This window comes from Triticum dicoccoides, chromosome 3B (genome assembly GCF_002162155.2).
Source record: "Triticum dicoccoides isolate Atlit2015 ecotype Zavitan chromosome 3B, WEW_v2.0, whole genome shotgun sequence".
Classification (NCBI taxonomy): domain Eukaryota; kingdom Viridiplantae; phylum Streptophyta; class Magnoliopsida; order Poales; family Poaceae; genus Triticum; species Triticum dicoccoides.
The window spans coordinates 318,679,883-318,689,952 of NC_041385.1; positions in this window are offsets into that span (position 1 = coordinate 318,679,883).

The window sequence follows — 10,070 nt, forward strand, 5'->3', positions numbered from 1 at the left end:
AATTCAATGAAGATTCTTTTGCTGCTGCTACTGAAGCCTCTGCTAGTCAACCCAAGAAGGCTATGAAGAAGAAATTAGCTATGAAGCCATCTTCTTCTGCAATGCCCTCATGGCCCAGCTCCTCAAAGTCCTCAGCTGCACCTGCAAAGTCCTCAGCACCTGTGCACCTTGCCATGTGCCAAAGGACTACAGGCTATTCAATTGCTTTAGGAGCTTCAGCAAGTTCCTTAGCTCAGCCTTAGTTGCTGAAGAAAAAGGTCACTGATGGACGCGGCACAAGGCCAAGTCCTCACAAGAAGCAAGTCGCCTTTGAAGTCCCATCGTCTGACAATGAAGCTGATGATGAAGAACTTGCACAAATCATCAGAGACCAACAACACCGGGCCGCTAGTGCCAAAGGCAGTGTTGTGCCACTTTTGCTGGATCCGAAGAAGATCGTTGATTTCATCTGTCGGGGAAACCGATCACCTATGGGGTCACAAGGATCCCTTCTACATTCAACGGGGGATTAGTTGCACGAAGAGCAGGTCGAGCTGTTAGCACACACAGGATTTTTATCTAGGTTCGGGCCGCAAGGATGCGTAATACCCTAGTCCTGCTTTATCTGGTTACATGTGTGTTCTTGAGCTTTTGAACTACCTACGATGCGTGCTTTGTCCAAAAGTCTGAATCCTCTCTCTGTGCACCTCGGGCCTCCTATTATACACAAAGGGGTTGCCACAGTGGCACACAGGAGGTGGCAAGCTATAGTGGTACAAGCTTATCGCTCGATCAACGTAGGACAATCGCATCTAATGCATGGCCTACGTGTCCTGTCGCTTTATTGGGGATGGCAATAGAGGCCATCACATCCTTCGCCGCTCATCCTCGCCTCGCCACACATCTGGGCCGACGAGGCATGCAGCGCCACGTTGGCCAACCAGCTGCTGTGTTGGCGAAATGGTAGGCTTCCATGAAGATCTGCATGCCGCCATGCAGCCGTCTGCTTAGCTAGCGTGCCTATCGTCGCACAGGAGTGGTGGTGAAGTGTCAAAAACCTTTCTGAGCGCGGGCCTGGGCCGTGGCCCAGCGATCGTCCCCAGCAAGGCTTGTCGGGGGCCTTGGAGTTGTCCCCGGCAAGGGTGTTGCCGGGGGTCTTCCTCTTCCGATCCCACGTGGACTCGTGGGTTGCCAATCTTCGCGAGGGGCCGCATGCTACCAGGCATGTGCTCTCCAAATCTTGGTCTTAACGTCATTGATGGTGTTAGAGCTCTCATCTCTAAGGGTGGTGGCCCTGTTGGTCGCTTTCGCAATCTGCCCCGGCATGGAGCTTGTTGGGGGGCTTCGCAGGTTGCCTCGGCAAGGCTTGTTGACGGCATTGCCCTGCTTGCCTCTTGCTGCTTGTTGCCCTGAGTGTCTTTTTTGATATTCTTTGTTCCCCTCTTGCCTTCTGTCATCCTACTCTGCTTTGCCAAGCCCTGTTGTAGGTGTGGCTACGACCATCCATGCACAAGTAAGGGGTACAGAAGTAACCACACTTTTGTACAACGACAGGAGCCCCCGGTGTCGGTGTCAAAACCGGCGGATCTCGGGTAGGGGGTGCCGAACTGTGCGTCTAAGGTCGATGGTGACAGAAGGCGGGGGACACGATGTTTACACAGGTTCAGGCTCTCTCTATGGAGGTAATACCCTACTTCCTGCTTGATTGATCTTGATGAATATGAGTATTACAAGAGTTGATCTACCACGAGATCGTAATGGCTAACACCCTAGAAGTCTAGCATGTATGATTATGATTGCCTCTACGGACTATGCCCTCCGGTTTATATAGACACCGGAGGGGGCTAGGGTTGTACAAAGTCGGTTACAGAGAAAGGAATCTTCATATCCGGGCGCCAAGCTTGCCTTCCACGCCAAGGAGAGTCCTATCCAGACACTGGTGGGAGTCTTCGGTCTTGTATCTTCACAACCTGATACGTCTCCAACGTATCTACTTTTCCAAACACTTTTGCCCTAGTTTTGGACTCTTACTTGCAAGAATTGAATGAAACTAACCCGGACTGACGTTGTTTTCAGCAGAACTACCATGATGTTTGTTTATGTGTAGAAAAGAAAAGTTCTCCGAATGTCCTGAAAATCCATGGAGGCACTTTTTGGAATTAATAAGAATTTTTGGCGAAAGAAGCAAGACCAGGGGGCCCAGGGCCTGTCCACGAGACAGGTGTGCACGCCCCCCCTGTAGGGCACGCCCCCTATCTCGTGGGCCCCCTGGACCTCCACCGACCTCAACTCCAACTCCATATATTCACGTTCGGGGAGAAAAAAATTAAAGAGAAAGTTTCATCGCGTTTTATGACAAGGAGCTGCCGCCAAGCCCTAATCTCTCTCAGGAGGGCTGGTCTGCAGTCCGTTCGGCGCTCTAGAGAGAGGGGTTCATTGCCGTCGTCATCATCAACCATCCTCCATCACCAATTTCATGATGCTCACCGCCGTGCATGAGTAATTCCATCGTAGGCTTGCTGGATGGTGATGGGTTGGATGAGATTTACCATGTAATCAAGTTAGTTTTGTTAGGGTTTGATCCCTAGTATGCACTATGTTCTGAGATTGATGTTGCTATGACTTTGCTATGCTTGATGCTTGTCACTAGGGCCCGAGTGCCATGATTTCAGATTTGAACCTATTATGTTTTCATGAATATATGTGTGTTCTCGATCCTATCTTGCAAGTCTATAGTCACCTATTATGTGTTATGATCCGACAACCCCGAAGTGACAATAATCGGGATACTTCTCGGTGATGACCGCAGTTTGAGGACTTCATGTATTCACTATGTGCTAATGCTTTGTTCCGATTCTCTATTAAAAGGAGGCCTTAATATCCCTTAGTTTCCGCTAGGACCCCGCTGCCACGGAAGGGTAGGACAAAAGATGTCATGCAAGTTCATTTCCATAAGCACGTATGACTATTTACGGAATACATGCCTACATTACATTGATGAATTGGAGCTAGTTCTATATCACCCTATGTTATAACTCTTACATGAGGAATCGCATCCGGCATAATTATCCATCACTGATCCATTGCCTACGAGCTTTTCATATATTGTTCTTCGCTTATTTACTTTTCCGTTGCTACTGTTACAACTACTACAAAAACCCCAAAACTATTATCTTTACTTTTGGTACCGTTACCTTTATTATCATACCACTTTTGCTACTAAACACTTTGTTGCAAATACTAAGTTATCCAGGGGTGGTTGAATTGACAACTCAACTGCTAATACTCAAGAATATTCTTTGGCTCCCCTTGTGTCGAATCAATAAATTTGGGTTGAATACTTTACCCTCGAAAGGTGTTGCGATCCCCTACACTTGTGGGGTATCAAGACTAATTTCTGGCGCCGTTGCCAGGGAGCATAGCTCTATTCTCTGAGTCACTTGGGATTTATATCTGTTGATCACTATGAAGAACTTGAAAGACGACCGAACTACTATTTTGCCCTCAACTACAAGGGGAGGTAAGGAACTGCCATCTAGCTCTGCACTAGATTCTCCTTCCGTTATTAGTAGGCTTGCGACACCTAAACCTGCTACTGCTATGAATTCTGATATGTCGCATGTTATTGATGATGCCACTTCTGCTATACATGATGAAACTACTTCTGTGTGTGATACTACTTTGCCATTAGGTGAATTTCTTGATGAACAACTTGCTAGAGTTAGGGGGAATGAAATGACTGAAGAACCTATTATTGATGTCACATCCCTAGCTTCTGGTAATGCACTAGGCTAGACCTCTTGTGAGCATCATGTTTTATTTCAAATGAAATTTGAATTGAGGAATTTTCAAAGCCTCAGAAACCTCTAAAAATAACCAACAATTAAATCTTCTCAAATGTGTCCAAGAAAATGTTCCTGTTATTCCATGGAAATATTGGTAAGAGGTAAAATTTAAACCAATATTTTTGGAGTCACAGAGATAATTATTTTGGTCATTTGAATTAATCCAATAACTATTTGCTTTGGATTTATATTTAATATATATTAAATATGACTCCAATAATTCTGGAAGTTTGTGAGTGGCTTTGTATATATTTTAGCAAGCCACATAAAAATCTACAGAATTTATTTAAATGATTTAGTTGCTAAACTAAATCAAAACAAACTACAGAAAATAGAAAACAGTAAATAAAAAAAAGAGAGAAGGACTTACCTGTGAAGCCCACCTGGTGGCCCAACAGGACCGGCCCAGCGCGGCCCAGCCCGCCACCGCTACTCCCCCCCTGTCGTCTTCCTCTTGCCAGTGGGAGCAGCTGCGTGCTCGCACGCGCGCGGCCGAGGAGGCCACCTCCTCCCTGCCTGGCTGCCTCCTCCTTCCTTGGTCCCTCCCGCGACGCCACGCAGCCCCGACCCCCTCTCACTTCTCCCTCGCTCTCTGGACCTCCCTCCCCCTCGCTCCTCTGTTTCCCCTCCCGCGACCGAACGGAGCCGCCGCCACCGACGAGAGCCACCGTGGCTACCGGCCACCCCACGGCTCACCGACGCCCCAGGAAGCTCCGCCGGTCCTCCCTCTACCTCCTCAACGAGCCACGAGGCCCCGGACGTGCCACAACACCGCCCTCGATGCCTTCTTCAACCTCGGGACCGCCGGCCATCTTCGTCAAATTCGCCGGCTCCGGACCGTCCCCGACCTCGCCGAGCGTCCCCTCGTCATCGCCGTGAGTCACTGACCCTCTCCCCTAACTCAGCATGCTCCCCTCCGTGCCGTAGCGCCGTTCCCCACGAGCACCGAAGCCACCGTCCGCCATTGCTGCTGCACGCATAGCCTCCGTGCTCCCCTGGCCTCACTGAGCTGCTCTTAGTGCTCCCCATGTCTAGCAGGTGCTGCCCAGCCTCTCCATTTGCTCACTGATACACCATAGCGACGCGCCCGAGCACCACCGAACACCATTGCCGCCAAAGCTCGTCGCCGGCATGAGTTCCGGCGACCCCACGACCTCCCACTCGGTCCTCTGGATGCGCGGGAGCAAGGGCCATCCCCTGGTGCCCTCAGCGCGCCAAACTGACGCCTCTAGCGCAAGTCCGGCGTGCCCCGCCGTGTTCTGTGGTCACCGTCGGCTGGTCTCCGGTGTGCTGACGTGGCGTCGTCGTTAGGGGCTAATGACCCTGCTAACTAACCCTGTGACACTGACAGCGGGCCCCGTAGCGGGTCAAAGCCCGAGTCAACGCGGGATTAGCCCCTGTGTCACTGACGTGTGGACCCCACACGTCAGGTTTGACCCGAGCCGGCCCAGTCGACCCTGCTGACGTCACAGTGACGTGGGGCTGACGCCATAAATCATTTCTGGATTTATTATTATTTCAGGAATTTCAGAAAATAGCTAAAACTTCAATAAATCATAGAAAATTAACCGTAACTCCAAATTAAATAATTTATATATGAAAAATTATCAGAAAAATTCAAGGAATCCATCTGTACCATTTTCATGCATGTTTAAACAACGTTTGTCCTCTGTTTTGGACAAAACGTTTAAAGGGCATTTAAATAATCACATATGGAGTTTGAATTTGAATCTTGTATTCAAACCAACTTCATTTAATCTGTTGCTAGTTGCATTAGCTCAAAACACATTCATTTTGCCATGTCATGATCATGCATCATATTGTGCATTGCATTGATTGTGTTCCCTTCTGTGTTGCCGGTATTTGTTCCCTCTCGATAGACGTGATACCGATGATGTGATCGTTGGCACTGATGAAGACTCAATGTTATCTTCAGAAGTGCCAGGCAAGCAAAACCCCCTTGTTCATTCCGATACAATCCCACTCTCTCGCTCCTGCTCTCTTTTACTGCATTAGGACAACACCGATTCAACTGTTACATGCTGCGGTAGTTGAACCCCTTTATCCTCTGCATGACCTGTCATTGCCACAGTAAATAGATGAAACCCACTAGCATGAGTAGGAGTTGTTTGAGCCCTGTTGTGCCTACTCATTCATGTTTGTTTGTCATGCCTGCTACTGCTTAGAGTTGAGTCAGGTCTGATTCATCGGGGATGAATTAGAGGTGTGTGAACATGTCCTACTGTGTGTGAGCTAAGTGTGTGAACACGATTTGGTAAAGGTAGCGGTGAGAGGCCATGTAGGAGTACATGGTGGGTTGTCTCATTGCAGCCGTCCTCAGGAACTGAGTTCTGTGTTTGTGATCCATGATTCAGCTACTACCATGCATTGGGCCCTGAAATATGACCCCGCTCGACTTCTTATTCACCCTAGTCCTCTGTCCAGGAGTTGCAAGTAGTTTCTGGTGTTTGTAGCTTACTGGAGGCCGTGGACAGCGCTGACCGTAGGGGTGGGCTGTGATGCGGTAGGTACGGGGCACGGTGTACCGGATGCCCGTTTGGTATCTCGGGAACCCTGTTCACATCGTTTGGGGCTGTGAGCGAAACTTCGGCCGGATCTCCTCATGGATGGAACCCGAATAGGCAATAAACCTGGACTAGAGCCTTGAGTGTTTAGGTAGGTCGTGGTCTACACCCACGTCGGCTTTCGCTTGAAGTCTGCCGAGCACATGTCGTGTGCAGACGCTAAGTGGTGGAAACATGTATGAAGAAGTACACCCCTGCAGGGTTAACATCATCTATTCGAATAGCCGTGTCCGCGGTAAAGGACTTCTGGGTTGCTTATATCAGTTCATAGACAAGTGAAAGTGGACACTCTAAAATACGCAAGATAAGCGTGAGTGCTATGGATGGCGTTCTCGTAGGGAGACGGGAGCGGATCCATAGTGGTGTATTGATATGGTGAATATGTGGACTCGTGTGCGCCACCTCAAAGAGTTACATTGCAGTCGTAGTTCAGGATAGCCACCGAGTCAAAGCTGGCTTGCTGCAGTTAAACCCCACCATCCCTTTGTTGATAATGATGCATATGTAGTTAGTTCTGATGTAAGTCTTGCTGGGTACATTTGTACTCACGTTTGCCTATTTTATGTTTTTGCAGAGAGACTTCAGTCTCACTAGTAGTTCCGCTTGGACTTCGACGTTTAGCTTGTTACCTCAGCTACGATCTTGTGCCCTCGGCAGTATCTGGTAGATAGTCAGGCTTTTCAGCCTTTTTCATTTATAGTTGTCTGTACTCAGACATGATAGCTTCCGCTTGTGCTTTGACTTGTATGCTCTGAATGTTGGGTCATGAGACCTATGTTTGTAATATCTCGCTCCTCGGAGCCTAATGAATAAATACTTGAGTCATAGAGTCATCTTGTGATGCCATGTTGTTTTTGCACATATCGAGCATATTGTGTGTATGTTATTAAAATGCTTGGTATGTGTGGGATCTGACTATCTAGTTGTTTATCCTTAGTAGCCTCTCTTACCGGGAAATGTCTCCTAGTGTTTCCAATGGTAGCTTGCTACTGCTCCGGAACACTTAGGCTGGCCGGCATGTGTCCTTCTTCGTTCCTGTGTCTGTCCCTTCGGGGAAATGTCACGCGATGAATACCGGAGTCCTGTTAGCCCGCTACAGCCCGGTTCACCGGAGTCCTGCTAGCCTAGTGCTACAGCCTGGATTCACTCACTGATGACCGACACGTTCGATGCTGGGTCATGGATGCCTGTCCCTGTAAGTTTGTGCCACTTTGGGTTAACGACTAGCCATGTCAGCCCGGGCTCCTTATCATATAGATGCTAGCGACACTGTCATATACGTGTGCCAAAAGGCGCAAACGGTCCCGGGTAAAGGTAGGGCGACACCCGTGGGAATACCGTGCGTGAGGCCACAAAGTGATATGAGGTGTTACATGCTAGATCGATATGGCATTGAGTCGGGGTCCTGACAGCGTTGGTATCAGAGCTTGACTGCCTGTAGGTTACCAAGCCAAACTGGTCGAAGTTGAGTCTAGAAATTCTTTAGTTATATAAGGGAATTGATTGTGGGATGGAACGTAAGGCTCTTTTTACTCCTTATACCTTATGCCTTCTGATCTGAGTCATCTTATCTTTCCTGCGGGGATTAAGAACTAGGCTATCTTTTCTTTCTATCAGGATCACGTGTTACTAATCCGTAGACTTATAAGATTGTTGGATTAAGCTTCAGTTCAGTTTCTACCTCTGTATGTTAATTATTGATCTCGAGACCTTGATATTGTGCTTATGAGTGGTTATGCCACCATTTTTGTGAATGTCTCAAATCTTTTCTGAGCATTTACAGCCGTTATGCTGTCCGAGTCATCCCAGGTTTCTAAATAGTCGGATGCATTTGCAAATCCCTTCCTCCTGTGTCCGATGTGCCTTTGGTCAGATTAATCGCACAAATCAGTGAGTTGAGGTACTTTATTGGCTTGACATATATGTTGGAGCTAGTATTATGACCCTAGGTGTCTTAGGGGATCACCTAGTAATCTAGCAATGTTTTGTGATCCCAGTGTGATGATTCTGGCTTTTATTCTCGAAAGCATCCCGTGATGCCACTTAGTAGTAGGTATTCTACTCCTTGGGTTCTGAACCCGAGATCCACCCTACTTACTTCATGTTGATAGTAATTGCTAGTTCCTTCAGGATATTAGTAACCTTTGCGATAGTCCTTGAAGTCCGTGGTATCTTCTTCCAAATACCATGAACTACTTATGGCAGAAGTTCCTCGTTGAACTGAACGATCACAACCAGAGTGCTCTTGATGAGTTCTCCATTATATGTTATGGCTCTGCCAGTTCTACTTTTCTGCATGGGTTATCCGGAAGAAATATGTTGAACTTCGTTCGACATGCTAAACCATGCATCCACAACTCAGAAAATCATATGTTCCTTTGAGTTGTCCCCTTTTAGTTGTCTACTGACCTTCGTCTATCAATTGATAGTCAAGGGTATGCATGCATTCGTTTATCGATGCCTATTACTCTTGTGGTCCATCAAGCCATTCTGTTCCAGAATGACTAGGAGAAATGAACTCCAGTACCTCATCCATATCTAGGATTGGGTCAAGGTAGTCATGCTCCGCAGATCAAAATGCCAGCCCAGCTTTTGATTCTGTTCTACCCTGAAGTATTACCATCTTTATATCGGGATTGTTATAGGAATTGCACACCATCCTATGAACTCTTGGTACAGTGATACTTCTTGCCATCATTGTTCATTCCTCGGTTCCTGTGTTATTGTAACCAGAATGCCGACAAGTGAATCGTGGCGTGTGAAATCAATACTGCTAGCAACTCTGTTGCTTGGTAGTTAAATGGACGATAACCTCATTCTTAGCGTATTGATTATTGAATCGTCACCCTAAGACTGATCGTGCTATCTAGTTCTTATTTCGGTGCACCCTTCGATTGATGAGTTAGGATCTTGTCAAGTCCTCACTCATTTGATCATATCGTCTTGCCCTCAAAAGCGAGATTGTTCTCGAGCTTAGTAACATACCGGTGGTTCGTGATTTCTGAATATCTTCTCAGAAGTATTACCAGGTTGTCACCTGACCGCTATGTTGAGTTCGTGATCAAGTTGGTTTATTCCTGTAAACCACCCCTTCTCCAAGAATCCGTGTTGGATACCCTGAGCTAGTTGGATAAGCTAAACAACAACTTGGAGAGTTGGAAGATAAAAGCTTGCCTGACTTAGTTCGTCCCAAAGGGATATTCTTGTGTAGTGTGTGTTGAAGAAGATGATATCTTCATCGATTGGTCCCTGTGATCAGTTGCTGGACCTATTGTCTTATCAATCCTTTGATTTGAGTATGGGCTATCGTCAAATCAAATCAGTACCAACGATGCTCGTAATGTTGTCTTATTCGTGGTTGATCCCTCGAGCATACACCATTACATCTTTGGTCCGACCAATGCTATCACCGTGTTCACTTAACTATGGAATTCCTTTTAAAAGGAAACCCGGATGAATTGTTGTTGAGCCCATTGACAACATCCTTATCTCTTCCATGATTTTGTTGAACATTAAGCTAGTGTTGGAAATTTTTGAAAGCATTTGTTCATGCTAGCTCATGAAGCATATGTTTGGATGAAGGTAGTGACTTCCTTTAATTCATGTGCATCTGATGCAAGTTGCCGCCATGGATTCGAGAAAGTCAATGTTTCTTTCTTTG